The sequence below is a fragment of the Neophocaena asiaeorientalis genome, unplaced genomic scaffold (assembly GCF_003031525.2).
Source record: "Neophocaena asiaeorientalis asiaeorientalis breed wild unplaced genomic scaffold, Neophocaena_asiaeorientalis_V1.1 scaffold230, whole genome shotgun sequence".
NCBI lineage: Eukaryota > Metazoa > Chordata > Mammalia > Artiodactyla > Phocoenidae > Neophocaena > Neophocaena asiaeorientalis.
This window is the reverse complement of record NW_020175186.1, coordinates 5069892-5087604: the sequence shown is the minus strand read 5'-3', so window position 1 is coordinate 5087604 and position 17713 is coordinate 5069892. Positions and strand designations below refer to the sequence as shown.

At 35.1% G+C, this 17713-nt stretch overlaps 1 pseudogene; it reads right to left on the bottom strand.

Annotated features, from left to right (window-relative positions):
* Window positions 1–999: 999 nt before the first annotated feature.
* On the bottom strand, window positions 1000–1438 carry LOC112412875 (NADH dehydrogenase [ubiquinone] 1 alpha subcomplex subunit 13 pseudogene; annotated as a pseudogene).
* Between the last annotated feature and the right edge of the window lie 16275 nt (window positions 1439–17713).

Below are 17713 nucleotides of genomic sequence, written 5' to 3'. Positions count from 1 at the left end.
GGGAAATTTATAATTTCCCTGAGGAATAGAAATTCCCAACCCTTGATGCTTCAAAGGATTAGCAATAGAATATGTGAATCAAGAAAATGAGATTCTACTGAATTCCTGTGGACATTTTTCTTAGTGTATTGGATTGCATTTCTATATATTTTAGTTTGCCTGTTTATTATTCTCCTTCCGTGTCTCTATTTCTTAACCCTGATGTATTTCTTGACTTCATGTCCATTTCTTTCAGTTCTTGAGAGAATGCTCTACAGCAAAGTTTTAAGGAATAAAAGTATCTGTTAAAACCAAATATGTAAAAAAAAAACCCAAAAACACACTTTTAAATGTAAGAAAGTTGGAGTTTGTTTCACACTATCTTTAATTTTATCATCATGTTCATTTTATTGTAATGTATTTTGATTGCATAATTATGCAAAAACTTCAAGAAGTACTCCTAGTATCACATCCCAGCCCCATTGTTCAGAGAAAAATCAGAAACACTTAATCTTGCATTCAAGGTTTTCTATAATCCAAGCACTACATACATTTTATTCTTTGCTTCTATAATTTTCCTTTATTTCTTGAGGTTACAGTCAAACACATCTACAACCTGTTAGTAGATATACATTTGCCATGTTTTAAGCCACAGAATGGAATTCCAAGCACTCACTGGTAGAAAACTATTAATCTAGTAACAGATTCCCCACTGCAATTCCTAGTGCCTTCCATTTTCAGGAAATGCGGTCCATTAGAAAATCCTTTTTATTAACTTTATGTCAATTATTATTTTTTCTGAATCGTCTACTTCCTAATCATCTCATTATATCTGAAGGCCAAACAGAAGGAGGTTAAGCTGTTTTACAAAGTTAGCATGTACACAGGTACATATATCCCATTTCTTCTATCATGTAAAATGACTTTGAGTCCTTTTTTTTTTTTTGCCAGTCTCCAGAGTGTTTATTCTCTCCTGGTGGGGAGACAGTGGGGGTCCAGTGGTCTGAGGGGCGCAGGCCCCTAGGTGTACTGCTTAAAGACGGAGGTGGTGTTGAGAACCTCCTCATTTGTGCACATGTGCAGCCCGTAGAGCTTGCCCAGCATGGGGGTCACCCAGCACGTTGTGTGGAACACGGACTCACCTACCTTCCCATCTGGCACACCCTTCACAATGATCGCCTCCTCCTCCAAGTTCTCCCGAAGCATCTGGAGAAGCGTCCGGTCCTTCTCTGCCTGCAACAGAGGCATCAGCGCAATGCGGGCCTCGAACTCCTGGATCTGCAGGCGCCTGCATTCGCAGTTCCACTTCATCATGCTCCAGTACACAAAGCAAGGTCCCGATGCCCATGGTGACCATGCTGTAGCCCGACAGCCCCCGATGCGGAAGTTTCCGCTTGTAGTCGATAAGGCTGTAGCCCCCCAGCTGGGGCATATCCTGCCTCCCCTTCGATGACACCATGCTTGCAGGGCCTTCAATCCTTCTTTTTTCTGTTTCTTTAAAATTTGAATTCAGAACTTAACATTACATTCCAAGTAGGGTACTTAATTTCATTACAGACAAGTGATTAACAAATAAGGGAGAACAAAGTCCTCCCGGCAGAACATAAAAATGACTGTTGGTATTTTATTTATTTACAATATCCATCTTAGTAGCCTATCTCTGTCTTACTAAGACTTCTAAACAGAGCTGAAAAATCATGATATGAAATGAATATTTTTACTGGTAGAAGTGCGTTTGCGCTTACAAACGGAAGATTGGAATCACTGACTTACATAGTATACATCAAACCCCATCCACACAACCAAAATTAAACTTTTTTTCAAAAAATTAAACCAAGTTTCTTATGAGTTTTTAAATTGATTTTAAGGCTTGAAAACAGGACCTTAAGTTAATTACCTTTAAAAATTAAAAGAGAGTCCTTGAGAAAGATTGGTAGTAGAAGAACAAGCTTACAAACTCTTCTCAGAAAGATACAGAAATGACCAAAATAGCAAATTTTAAATCAGGTCATTATATTAGTTTCCTAGGGATGCACGTAAGAAGTTATCACTCACTTGTTGGCTTAAAGCAATGGACATTTATTCCCTCTTAGTTCTGGAAGCTCTAAGATCAAACTGTAGGTGTCAGTAGAGTTATACTCCCTTGGAGGGCTGTGGGAGAGAATACTTCCTTGCCTCTTTCAGCTTCTGATGGTTCAAGGTGTTTCTTATCGTGGAGCCAATCTTTGCCTTAGTCTACATATGAATTTTCACATGGACTTCTTCTCCCTTTTCTGTCTCTTATAAGGACATTCTCATTGGATTTAGGACTTGCTCTAATTCTGTATGGTCTTATATGGATCCTTACCTTAATTATATCCACAAAGACCCTATTTACAAATAAGGTCACATTCTGAGGATCCAGGCAGACATTAATTTGGGGGGGGGGGGGCACTGTTCAACCCACTGCAGTTCCATCATATCCTATGGGCTTCAAGAGATGCCTAACAGATATAGTCCAATTGGAGAATACCAAAAGTTGGCTTATGTGTTTCCTTTTATTTAGAATAGTGGCAAGTAAGTGGGGACATATTTTGAAAACCCTACTATTCCATTTTGGGAAGCAAAGGCTACAGACATCAGTACTTTATTTGGTTGATGTGAACCACTATATGTAGAACACTTTTCTCTGTTTCAAAGAAATACCATTAAAAGCCTGATTTTCCTGGGTAAGAAAAGAAATTCCATGATTATTCAATATTATTTTTTAAATCTTGTTTCACTATAGTTATAATATCATGCTAATATAGAAGGAATCCCCTAATTGGGACTGGTAAGTATTGAAGGGTAGGGAAACTGATAGGTGAGCTGAGAGCTCACCCCTTGATTTTATCACAAAATGTCCTGAAAACCTTGGATGAAAGAAATTTACTTGGCCTGACAAATACAAAACTTTTGTGTGGGTTATAGACCTTTAAGCTGATTGCTCTCCAGTATGTTTGATTTATTATAAATCTGTGGAGCAGTTTAGAATGGGTAAACACCAATTAATTCAGTTTACTTCCTGAACTCAACAGAGCTGGATGGACTTCAGGTTACTGTTATAAGACACTTAAACAAAGATGAGAGAGATGAAACAATACGTCAGAAATCAAGTTTTCTGACTGCAAATGTTAAGAATTTCAACAATATTCCTCATATACCATCACACTGCTACTGTCAAAAAAAAAAAGAAAAGAAAAGAAAGGGTAGGTAAAAGAATAGATATCCATACATCATTCATTATCTCAATTTAAATTTTGACAGGACAATTTTGCACACATAAGTAGGAAATGGTAAAAATACTCATATAATTTTTCACACTTAACAGATGGCTTGGATACATGTGCCACCCATAAGAATATGAAAATATGAAGATAAACATTTAAAATATATATTCTGAAACAAAAATGTAAATAAAGAAATATTTATATGTGAAAATTATATATATATATATATACACACACACACATATTCCCAAGTGAACATAAATTGTTTAGATATTCTCACAGTACTTATTTGTTTGCATAAAATTACAGTCTGAGAGCACAGGACATTGGAGGAAATATGGTAGGGTGAAAAAAATTATGTCATTGAAGAATTTAAAACGGCAATAGAAGCCAGATAGAGTAGGATAAAAACTAGAGAAAGTGAAACCAATGATTTCAACAATAGGTTTGGGAAATCACACCCAAATCAAAATGAGACAAAAAGAAATAAAATGTTCTTAGAGAAGAATGTAGATATGAATGGCTGAAACACAGAACCAAAACTCAGGTATAAAAGAGACAGAGACAATGGTCATAGATATACTAAAGAAAATTTCACTGATGTATGTATTAGTCTATATTTTAAAAGAGCTAACCAAATAATAAGTGAAATAAAGATATACACTGAAATTATCAAATTTATTCTTTTTTAAAAAATGCAATAATCATTAAAACAGAATAACCAGGCAAGCCACTATATCTCCTTCAAAGGAGAAAATTCTCTTTCTCTCTCTCTCTCTCTCTCTCTCTCTCTCTATAGAGAGAGAGAGAGAGAGAGAGAGAGAGAGTTCTAAATATAGCTCCCAAGTTGTCATCCACATTTAAAAGCCACAAAAATATTTTCTTTTAAACTGTGGTATAATTCACATAACATAAACTTTACATTTATCAATAGAATCCATTTATCAATAGAATCCTTTTTTCTTCTCTTGTGTTTTGTGGTTTCTAAGCTTTTCTTATAATGTCAGTAACAAATAGCTTGTCAATTCAGACAAGTTTAGGTGCTGTTAATATAAAAAAATACATGCCTGATTTAGAGGGTAGTGAGTTATGCACATAGTTTCAAGGATATGGATGTGATCCACTTGGTAAAGCATAAGAGTGTCAATTCTACTTATAGAAATCATGAAAGTTTCCAGAAAACTACTAGGTTAAAGAGGAATTTTGACAACTTAATTTTTAAATATTCTATATAAATATTATACATTTGTTTTATTGATTCAGTTATTTAAAAATGCATATAGTAAACACAAATTCCATTTCTTTATATCTCTTAACAATTCTGCTGCCCAGAGATAACCACTTACTTTAATGTGAATTGAGGAGAATTTTAAGTGGCTTATGACATTTCAGTTTGAAGACTAATGTACATCAATAACACCAGAGATACGTTAAAATGTATAAGGACTGAGATTGGGGGAGAGGAAAAAGAAGGTTAATGAGAAGGATCAGAACTCCTCCTTGTGGAACAAACTTTGAAGTGATTTCGCTCTCAGGAATAATGATGCTAGGCTTCTAAAATGAATTTCAAAAATAATATATATTGTAAAATACACCCTTGCTTATAATTCAAGGTTTTTTTTTTCAACTAAATCAATCTGTTTTTAGTTTTACATCCTTTATTTTGTTTTCCTATTTGAGACAAAGGAATCACATAATCATGTTTCAAAGATTTCTAGAAATCTCTTTAATCAAATGAATTATAGGTTTATTTCCATTATCCTAAGATGTAATAATTTTACAGATTAATAATTATAAATGTCGGACATCATGTATAAACAAAAAAATTAGTATTTTGTTCTATTGTTTAAAAATATAATTTTCGGCTAAATTTACCCTCAGTCATTTTTTCCAATGGGTTGTTCTGAATAATTGTAGAGAATTGTATGTGCATACTGTTTCATTTGCAAAGAACTAGTTAACAGTATGATTAAGCTAAAGGAAATTTTAGAAGCTTTTTTAAGGTAAAAATGAAACACATTGTTGAATAGAAGGAATGGGAATAAAAGAGAAAATATAAATGTGTAGAATAAGGTAAAAAATACACATTGACTTTATTTATAATGTATTGTGTGGTTGAAAGTAGAAATAGAATTAAAATACATGATAATCAATTTGAAAGCAGCACAGTAATTTGTGTTGGACAAATTCATTCACTGAGAGCAACCAGCCAAGCTGGGAAAAAATTAAGATAAAATAAGTTTGATGGTACAAAAGAACAGCAAAGACGTATTGTAATTATCATTCCCAGAGAGTAAGGAAGCTAAGCAAAATGAGTCAGACATTTGGAAACACTTTTCCTATTGAAGTATTTTTCCAATTTACTTAAAAAAAAAAAAAAAGTGTTCCTGAGATGAGAAGCTAAGCAGAAATCTGATGCTGACCATCTGAGGGTCCAAAGTATACTTTCATCATACCACGAGACAGATAGAATAAAAATTAGAGGCTGTCATGTTATAGAGGCTCTGGTAAACTTTAATCCAGGATTTTCTACTAGAATCCAAAATACTATAATCCAAGAAGTAATGCTAAACTGGAGATAAACCAGCTGTCACTAAAAATAAATCTGAAGCATTTAATTTCTGAGAGGATTAAGGTAATCTAATCCTAACCTAGCCTGAAAATCAAATCCTATCTAGAACTTATCTACAGAGATACCAATGAACTATAGAATTTTTATCTACATATTAGTCCAAAAACTCAACAGGAACATTTCCAGATAAGATACAGTAGTTTGTGGCAGGGTAATTCTACTGTTACAGCAAATAGTAAAGCCAGATAAATTACAAAATCATATTTTTAAAGGTATCAGAGGCGTTTGTAGGCAATAAGGCCTAGATGAGCTAACAATTCAGAGAAAAGAAAACTGCTTTGAGATGAATTGAGGATGGCCGGCTGTTTTGCTTTCCTTGGGACATTTGCTGGTTCTGCATGTGGACTGAGGATCAAGCTTGTCCCAAACAGATACATTTCACAAGGAGAAAGATAATCCAGCAATGCATTTTGCAGAAACTTGGGGCTAGAATGACATGTGAATCTTTCAGTGGCCTCAAATTTGAAGTTAATTCTGAGCTGTAGAGCTGCATACAAGGCTGGGAAACTAAGCCAAAAGCTTAACAATAAGAAAGTTCACTATCTTGCAGGCTCCCCCATTCTTAGGGGAAAATAGATACACATGGGGCGAGATCCTGTCTCAATCTTAAGTACTGTCTTCCTTAGAGATATTTATAAAATTTAAAATTGCATGGGCTAGAAAGCTCAAGGGCTAACTTGGGATCCCAAGAATGGCTCAGACATATAATAACAGGACTGAGAGAAAAGAAGCTCCTAGACCTGAAAGAACCATGCAGAGAAAATAGGGATAAACTTGATGTAGACTGACTCTTTCTAAAAATTAATAAAAGAGATAATAAAATATGGCTAATAATGAGAAAAATGGACAACAAAAGCAGACCTACAAATGAAATTGATATTGAAGTTCAGAGGTAAATACTCAACCTACAACATAAAGAGATGATTGAATAAATAGTGTAAGAGACATGTGAGACACAGTCAAATGTGTTAACATACATGCTGTTCAAGTTATTTGGGTGAAGAGTGAGAGAGAGGAGAAAAAGCAATATTTGAAAATATAATGACTGAGCAGTTTTCTAAAATTGATCGAAGATGTAATACACAGATTCAAAAAGGCTCGACAAATTCAAAGCGGTATCAATACACACACACTCACACACTACTTCTACACATAATAATAAAACTGCTGAAAACTAACACAGAGTGAAAATCTTGAAAATATACAGGCAAAGAAAAAAAATTACTGAATAAAGAAATATTTGATGTTGACATCTCAGTAGAAACAGTGGAATACGGAAAGCAGTGGTGTGAAATATTTAATGTGCTAAAAACAAATAACAGCCAACCTAGCAATCTATACTGAGAAAAATATATTTAAAAATAAAGAGGAAAAATAGATGTTTTCAAATAAAGAAAAACAGGAAATGTGAAGCAAGCTTACCCATAAAGAAAGGACTTTATTCAGAGGATTTTCAAGAAACACCAGTGGAAGCATGGGTACATAGGAGAAAATGAAGAAAACTAAAAATGGTAAATAAATAGGCAAATATAAATAAGTATTGACTGAACAAACACAAATTATATTTATATTGCTCTTATGAGTTTAACCTTATGTTAAACTAAAGGCAATAAAGGTGCCAAGGTGGATATAATTTAATAATCTTAGCACTCTAGCAACAGTGGGAAAGATATAAATACGATTTTTATTAGACAGTAATAAAATAATGGTTGATGATATAGCCCTTTACATAATCACTTAAAGAAAAGTAAATGCATAAGTAATAATTTAATAGAAGTTTTAAAAATATATGTACATATATATAAGAAACATATATAATCACATATATATGTGTATGTATATATGATTAATTCAAAAGATAAGAGAAAAAAGGTAACATAGACCAAATCACACAAATGGGAATCAATAGTAGGAAGGTAAAATACAACTACATCAGTAATTACACTAATTGTAAATATATATTAAACTCCAAGAAAGATCCTCTACCTGAATTCTCTCAATTCCACTCCAAAATATAACTGTTAAAAATTCCTTTGTTTCCTTGTAGATAAATGTATATATAGATGAATACATATAATGTAATATAATATAATGTAATATAATAATTTTCACTTACTGCACAACTTGTTTTTCTTTATTAGATAACATACAACCCTTGTCAGTATAAATGATCTATCTACATGTCTATATATGTAAATCTACTGATATATAAAAATTATATATCATTTTGAAAAATTCTTGTTTAATTATTCCATAAGTATACACAAATATACATATCATAAAGATACAGATCAATGAATTACTGCAAAGTGACCAAACCTTTCGAGTTAACTTCAATTCAAAAAACCTAAGAAAAAGGCATGAAAAACATATGTAAAATTTAATTACCAAATGATAGTTGGAAATGAGCAAGAAGGAGAAATATTTTTTCATCTTGTTAAGGCAAGAGGAAGAACAAATTTTCAGGGAAAGACAATATAATTGCCTAGTCTGTTTTATATACTCTTACCATTAAGTTACCTTCAGCATTTTCTCAAGGATATGGTACATTATTGTATTGCCTCTCTTCACAACACTCTAGACACTCTGGCAGAGGGAATTCCAACCCAGCTGCACAAATCTGAATTGTTATTGATCTTGAAAGTAATAGAATTCAAATTCCTGTGAAGTATAAGTTTCAAACCTTGTCACCTTGGAGATGAATTGCCAATAAATTCAAGAGCAACTGCAAGTGGCTTGCTCCAGTTGATGAGAAGATCTTTATTTTCAGGGTATGCTTTGAACGGTTAAAGTTCTATTGTCTCATCTTCTGGTGCAAGGGGAATAGTCTAGGAAGGAGCCACATAATCTGCTGAGTAAATCAGCATAGACTGATTCAGTTAGTAGAGTGTTGTACTCATCCTTTTGGGCAGAGTCAGGATAGTCTTCTGATCCCAAAGAACTTGAAGTTTCTAAACTAGAAGAGGGGAAGCACTTGGCCTTGGGGACTATATCAGGTCACCTCTGTTGGGAGATCCAGCCCTCTCATCCCTCCAATGGAATTAATCTGTCGCTTTTAGTTTCCCTCACTTCTGTTGCCACAGTAAGTAGTTAACATCCCTACAGTTTAGTTCACCACTAAGAAGGCAACATTTTAACATTTTCTGACACAAATTGGCAAGATATGTAGCTGCTGGATTGGTTCCCGAGGATGTTAAACTCTGCAGATGCTCAAGTTCCTTAGATAAAATGGTGTAGTATTTGCATATAAACTACACACATTCTCCTATATACTCACTCTAAATCATCTCTAGATGACTTATAATAGCTATTACAATGTAAATGCTATGTAAATAGTTGTAAGTATAGTGTAAATGCTATGTACATAGTTGCTGGTGCAGAGCAAGTTCAAGTTTTATTTTTTGAAAGTTTCTGGAGGACTTCCCTGGTAGCACAGTGGTTAAGAATCCGCCTGCCAATGCAGGGAACATGGGATTGAGCCCTGGTCCGGGAAGATCCCACATGCTGCGGAGAGCAACTAAGCCCATGTGCCACAACTACTGAGCCTGTGCTCTAGAGCCCGTGAGCCACAACTACTGAGCTTGCATCCTACAACTACTGAAGCCAGCGCATCTAGAACCCGTGCTCCACAACAAGAGAAGCCACCACAATGAGAAGCCTGTGCACCTCAACGAAGAGTAGCCCCCACTCACCACAACTAGACAAAAGCCCATGAGCAGCAGTGAAGACCCAACACAGCCAAAATAAGTAAATACGTAAATAAATAAATAAAATAAAATAAAATATATATGTATATTAAAAAAAGAAACTTTCTGGAATTACACCACACCCCAATATTTTCAGTCTTCTCTTGGTTGAATCCACAGATGTGGAAAGGCAAATACAGAGGGCTGACTGTAATAGGAAATGTGTGGTAAAAAATGAAAAAAAACACCAGCAGATAACTGAACATTCTATGTGTAAACAAAATGCCTTTGGGAGATGTGCTACAGTACTTCTAGTATTTGGAATGCACTGTAGTTTAGTAGCAATATCCAATTCAATGAGCACTTTGTGTGTGCATACAGCCATATGCTGACCATGAAAATTACATACAAATAAATTGACATGATCTCTCACCTCAAGGAACTTGCACTCCACTGGTACAGGTAAGATATATTCAATCACAATTAAATCAAGTCTTAGTGTGAGAGCACAAACATGGGACTATCAGTTCTGAGTGAACAATTCTAGGAAGGCTTCACATATGAGATAAAATTCTAGGTGTCCTCTCTTGCCCCTCTTAAAATAAAGTAATGGGGAGGGCACTGGAGACAGAAAACTACATGAGTAAAATAAAAGCATGGACATCCTTTGGTCAGAAGATCAGAGAAAGGCAGAAAGGCAGAAAATCCTCCATGAATTCAGAGTGGGTGTAAATAAAGTGGCAAAATATAAAAATGGAAAGGTAGATAAATATTTACTTGGGTATATTTTCTACCAGTCTTTCAAATTATTCTATAACAAGAACTAAGTTAAGTTTCTTTCCTAATAAATAATCATAGGACTGCCGAAAAAAAAAGAAATTGACTTTCCATTTAAGTTGAAATAAAAATACCAAACAGTATTAATAATGTCAGCTTGTTGCTATTGTAAAATCTAGTATTAGGTTCAACCATTTAAAATGACTAGCTTTAGTTTTATGAAAAACAGTTTAATGCCAAATCTTCATACCAATCAATTTAATGGTAATATTTCCATGTCATAGGCTTATGTGTTGCTTAATACACTAATTTATAAGTTCTCAGATATTTTTAACATCCGTAGACATTTTAGAATTTCTTTTTCTTCTAAATAAGTGGGTCCTAGAATTACATGTAAATTTACAGATAAATTTCCATATGTGCGAACTAAACAAATTTTGTATAAGGAAGTGGCTTTCAAACAGCATTGGGATTTTTAATGTGCATAGTTACTTAATATGGAGGTCAATTTAGGATCTGCCTTTGGAGAAGAAGAATATCAATTCATGCCAGGATGTACAACACATTCAAATGATAGAATCAATTAACTAGAAGACCTCATGACTCTGATGGTTTCTAACTCAAAAAAATTAAAAGTTCTATTATAAATCAGTGTCTTTCTTTACTTTTCTAAGGACACATGTCTTGTCATGAGATTATCACAGCTTTGAATTAGGCTAATAGTGCTGTTAATTTTGTCTTTGCTTGGCTTATACTTCGTTTTATGAAACTATGTATAACTGATTGCTTTCTACTTTGAAGCTCAAGATCAACTCATATTACTAATTGGTGTCTGGGATGAAAGTAGAAAATAAGATTTTCATTCATGAAAAGGCATTTCTTGTTTTGCTCTTAGTGAGAAGAAAAATTATTTCTCTTAGACAAATTTCCTTACAGAATTTTAAAAACTTTGAATTATTTAAAATACCAGAATTTTGTCATATTTGTGGGGTATTTGTTATTTTTTACCCTTCAAATCACAAACAAAATCTTATTTTACAATAAAAATTGAATCACAATTTTCAGGACCTAATCAAAGGTGTCAAAAGAATAACACCTTCTCAACACTTTATTATGAAAAATTTCAAACAGAGAACAATGTGGACAGATTTTCACGATAAAAATAAGTATAGCTACTACGTATATATGACCATTAATATTTCACTATATTTGATTTATTACATTATCTCTCCAGTCATTCAAACCCTATCCATTTTATTTATTCTGTTGCATTTCAAAGTACATTAAAGAGATCAATATTCTTTCCATTACTGAAAATTCTTTTTGAAGACTATAAGATTTTATATTAGAGGTTTATTCTTTTATAATTTGAAAGATGCCTTCTGTTTTCCATCATTTCTTTTCATCAGTCACTTATCTTACATTGCTCTTTGAAGGTAGTGCGTCTTTAGTGTTTAAATGCTTTGAAAGTTTTCTCTTTGAATTTTTTTCTTTAGCATGTCTGTTATTGTGGATCTGATTATTGATTTCTTTTAATTTACATTACTTGTGTTTGTTGTAGATTTATGAATACGTAGCTTGACGTATTTTGTATGTTTTGGAAAATTATTCTGTATCTCTTCAAATATTGTTTCTGCCTCATTTCTTTGCTCTCCTTATGGCACCATAAATATACTTGGTCAAGCCTTTTATAAGATATAAGCCTTCTATGAATTTTTCCCATCTTTTTTTGCTGCCTCTGTATATTATCCTGGCTGTGTTTTTCTAACCAATTTTTCACTGTTCCTCTCCTCTGTTGTGTCTAGTTTACTTTTTGTTAAAATAAATTTATTTATTTTTGGCTGCATTGGGTCTTTGTTGCTGCACACGGGCTTTCTCTAGTTGCAGCGAGCGGGAGCTACTCTTCATTGCGGTGCGCGGGCTTCTCATTGCGGTGGCTTCTCTTGTTGCAGAGCACGGGCTCTAGACGCGCGGGCTTCAGTAATTGTGGCCCACGGGCTCAGTAGTTGTGGCTTGAGGGCTCTAGAGCACAGGCTCAGTAGTTGTGACCCATGGGCTTAGTTGCTCCGTGGCATGTGGGATCTTCCCAGACTAGAGCTTGAACCTGTGTCGCCTGAATTAGCAGGCGGATTCTTTTTTTTTTTTTTAACGTCTTTATTGGAGTATAATTGCTTTACAATGTTGTGTTAGTTTCTGCTGTACAACAAAGTGAATCAGCTATACGTATACATATATCCCCATATCCCTTCCCTCTTGCGTCTCCCTCCCACTCTCCCTATCCCACCCCTCTAGGTGGTCACAAAGCACGGAGTTGATCTCCCTGTGCTATGGGCAGACAGATTCTTAACCACTGCACCACCAGGGAAGTCCAGTGTCTAGCTTAATTTTAAACTCATCTGTTTAAAGTCTTTAATTTCGACTATTATGTTTTTTCAGTTTTTTTTTTTTAAACATAACATATTCTTTGGGAAGTTCTCAACTGTGCAGTACATTTTCATGGAACATTTAACTGTAGATACTTTAATATTCATTTGTGAAAATTGCAATAACTGGCTCATCTGTCTATGTATTGTCTTTTTTGTTTCCTCTCTCTTAGTTCAATTTGTCGTTCAATTTGTTACAGTTGTTACGTTTGGAAATTCATGATGGAAAAGTGGAAATTATTTATAAAAACTGTGGAAGTCTGTTTGATAATATATTCCTTGCGTGTGAGTTTATACTATTCTCCGGAAGACAGCATGAATGAGGTCATCACTTTAATCCAATTTAGAAAAAAAAAGTAAGCTATAGTTGGCCAGAGTTATTTTAAAGTCAGTGACCATCTCCTGTTTGCCCTCTCCAACTGAGAACTTGTTTTGTTTACTAGGGACTCTGCCTTGATGAGCTCTCCATCTCACATGTTTTCCTCTGCGATATTAAAACCCACTGCTCATTTTTAGCAGCTTTTTGCCTGATGTCTTGACCTCTTTCCTGGTGCAAATTAAAACTTCAGCAAATGCCTCAAATGGCAGAAAATATGTGGTTCGGCTTACTTACTTGCACTTCTGTTGAAAATCTGTGCTCCCTACCTCCTGTGTATCTTGATAGCTCTAAGGTCTAATTTTTGTTTACCCAGCCCTGTGAGACAGCCAAAAGCTATGCTAACTTCTTTACTTCTTAGCTGAAATCCTCTCACTGAAATATTTCATCAACTCTCCCTTTCTTAAGAATGGGCCTTTGGAATGGCATATTCCATCTCCCAAGTTGCCTTTTCTCTAGGATCTTCTATCCTTAAGTTCTGATTATCTCAAAAGCCCCCTATTGCCTTAAAGCATGATATTTTTGTTTTGTTTTGTATTCAGCTTTTATTTTCTTCTAAGAAATGTTCATTTTCTGCAAGAAAATGGAAGACCCAAGAATTTAATTTATAGGGAAAATATTGGTTCAAGAATGAATGGAGGTTTTATTGCTTTCTAGTGCTAAATTTGGACCTAGATTAGAATGGGCTGAACAAGATGGTATCTGTGTTAGATAGTCCCTTTCTTTCTGGCTCCAACATAATCATGTACAGATAGGGATAGAAGCCAGAAGTTGAATGAGATACTTTCACTTTTTGACAACTGACACTATTCAGGAGTTAACAAAGAGGGGGAGTTTGCTGTATCTTAATAGAAAAACTGTGTGGCTCTGGCACTGTGAGGTCTCAGTAGAAGATAGCATCACTTTTGCTACCCAATTATTTGTTTTAGCTTAGGTAGTACTGGGAACCAACATCCTGAGCCATGGCATCAGGGTTGTCCTGCAGGAAAACAGCAGCCATGGTAACAGCATAACTCAGGATTCAAGTGGTGATTTAGACAGAAGGCCTGTAAGAGAGTACTGAAAACAAATGTATGATGAGAAAGTCCATGGGTACTTGAGAGATACAGTTTGGGATGCCAGCAGGCTAATGGGGAATGAAGTGACCTGGAAAGTAGCAGGATTAGTGAAATGTTATGAGATGAAGACATATTCTATTTACATATTTTTAATTTTAATTTTTCTAATTTTGACTTAAAGTCTATCTCATTCAAGCAGTGTATCATAAAATATATTGGTGGTCTCTGGACACACTCATTTCTTCTTTAAACGCATTAGAATTTGTTTCATACTTTTTTTAAGTTATAATTTCTGTCTATATGATTAGCTCACAGGTCCTGCGGTTGGATGCTGCATGTATTCTTTTTTTTTTTTTTTTTTGTGGTATGCGGGCCTCTCACCACTATGGCCTCTCCCATTCGGAGCACAGGCCCTGGACGCACAGGCTCAGCGGCCGTGGCCCACGGGCCCAGCCGCTTCGCGGCATGCGGGATCCTCCCAGACCGGGGCACGAACCCGTGTCCCTTGCGTCGGCAGGCGGACTCTCAACCACTGCGCCACCAGGGAAGCCCCTGCATGTATTCTTGTTCCATTGTTTCTCTAGCAAATTGCCACAAATTTAGTGACTTAAAACAACACAAATTTATTATCTTACAGCTTTGTAGCTCAGAAGTATCACTGGCCTAAAATCAAGGTGTCAGCAGGGCTGTGTTCCTTCTGGAAGTTCTAAATGGAAATGGATTTTCTTTCCTTTTCCAACTCTTAGAGGTCAACTTTTTGCCTTGCTTGGTTAATGGTCCTGTATCACTCTGACCTCTGCTTCCATTGTTACATGTCTTTCTCTGATCCTGACCCCTGTGACTCCCTCTTATAGGGATCCTTATGATTACATTGGCTTCCCAGATAATTAGCAATAATCTCTTCACCTCGAGATCCTTAATTCCATGAGCAAAGTTCCTTTTTCAATTTCAAGTAACATATTCACACATTTAGGGGATTAGGACATGAACATTCTTGGGAGGCCATTATTCTACCTACAACTTAGTATACAAGTTATTTTACATTCCTCTTAAATCAACTAATAAACCATTCTGAAGAGAATAAGGTGCTCAGAAGATATCAGTTGGCTCACTGGAACAATCTTTAAAGTCTAATACTTGGATACTTGGAAATTACTTAGAAAATATTCACTGAAATAGACTGATGGTTGTCAAATATTAACTACTAAATTCCTGAATAAATCATGAGCAATCATCAATGACCCATTTCATATAGGAATAATTGAATCATATTTGACATATTGAGAAATTATATCGCTAATGTGTCTATTAAAATAAGCATATAGAATATGTTCAGAGATGGAAGATTTCCAATTGAGCATAATAAGATTTTATTGTTTGTTCATACAGATCTATACTCTGGGCTAGATTGGTCCTTGAACTCTAGGCTTCAGAAACAGTCAGATCTATATGGTTTGGACAATCCTTATTATATTTCCTACTCAATTCCTTCTGGTGAATTTTTCACATAGAAGTAGTGTAAAAGCTCATGGGACTATGCAATTATATATATATAGGGGCCACATGCATTGGCCCCAATCCTATGTTTAAATACATTTTATACCTTTAAATTTCAAGTATTTATCCCACTCATCATCTGGCTTCTTAAAAGAGGTCATGTACAGCAAAAAACTAGCACTCTTTTTGAAAAAGAGAACATATTTTACTTATCTAGTTACCTCATAAGACTGGGACCATTAATTTAACACCATATTTACCTTGATTGTATTTTGTTTAATGAAGTAGACTATTAACTTTGGAACAATGAACATTGCAAACAGCAGATGATGAAACTTCTCATGTCCCTTAACAACTATAGGATTTGATATACTGTGTTTCCCAGTGCCAAAAACATAATAAGGAAAAACAACAATTATGTATTAAAACACAAGATTACATATTCATTAGAATGAAAACACACATTTAAAAGTGAAAATTATGTTTTTTATACTCATGGTCAAAACAGATTTCAATGTTATTGAGCAGGTCAAAAGTTTTTTCATGACAGAACATCAACTGTGTCTTGCTAGTGCTTAACTAGCAATAAGATAATAGCTGTGTTGCTTTAATGCCAAGCACCTGGTTGATTTATCTTTTCATTTTGTTTTAAAATATCCATAGAGTAAACATTTCAGAGGGCTAGGTCTACATTGTATAAAGCAAATAAAATTGTATCATAGAGTAAAAACATTTACAGTAATTAAAAAAAACACAACTGTAGTATTGAGTGGAAAATAATCTTCCAGGGAGTTAAATGTTTTATCTACATTATTTTATTAAAACCTCACAATTAATACAACATATTAAAATCAGTTATTAAAATCTCCATTTCAAGATGAGAGTGCTGAGGTAAGGAAAGGTTAAGGAGTTTACCCAAGATAATCCTGGTTTTTTGTTGTTGTTGTTGTTTTTAATAATCAGACTTACAAACTGAATGTTGACAAAGAAAACCTTAACATTCCCCTCAGCTTGACTAAACTTCTGGCAGCCTTCTTCCTGCCTCTAGGCCCTGAATTCCCTTTTTTTAGAGTATTTACTTTAGGAAAACTTTCATTGTAACTTCTTTGCCTGCCCCTTTGAAATATATCTTTTTTTAAAGCCTCTTGTCATTTACAACCCAGGACTTTCTCAAGGACCTGGGAGCCATTCCCTTGAAGTATAACCATCAAGGAAGACAGTGCTCTGTCTCCCAGTCTCTACGGGAGGGTAGGAGCCTAACTTCGTTGTGTGCCTTGCCCCAAGTTATAAAACTACCACCTGCCGTGAATAGATAAAGTTTAATTTGGCTTTGGTTAAGGCCAGTTAGCAAACACAAATGACCTACAATCGCCCCCACCCCAACTCTTAGAAATCTTCCTCCTTTCAGTGGAAATGAGTTCCAAGTGTGTCTGGCCTCTCTCCCTCATTGCATAAAGTCTTCCCTTACCTGTCTGACTTTGTCTTGTGTAATTTTTGCTTTGATGTCTTAAGGCCTCAGCTTCTGAATCATTAAGCCTATGCTTCTGATTTCAGAGGGGCAGCAGTGAGTGCCTGAAAAGAGATCTTAGTTCTCTGCCCAGGAATTGAAACTGGGTAGCCTGGATGAAAAACCAGGAATCCTAGCCACTAGTCCACCAGGGGCTAGAGGCTAGAAGCAAAGTTTCCCTGGCTTTTGCCCCATTTGAAAAATGAATTTCTCAAAGAGGCAAACTGTAAAAACAGGTACAAGTTTATTATCAGAGACACAGCATAACATGTGCGAGAGCACAGAGAGAAGCAGTTTGTTTATTTAAGACAGAAGCAAGGCAGAAATACACACCTGGAGAGAAAGGGTGTGGGCATCCTCCCTAATGAGGACTGCCCAGAGAGGTGATTTAAATTACTAATATAGAATAGTTCTTCCTGGTCTTTGTTACGTTTGGTCAATTATTTTGTTTCTTTTTCCACACCTGACCTGTCCTAGGACCCTCCCCAACATGCGTGCGCAACTTTTTGCCAAGATGGATTCCAGCGCAG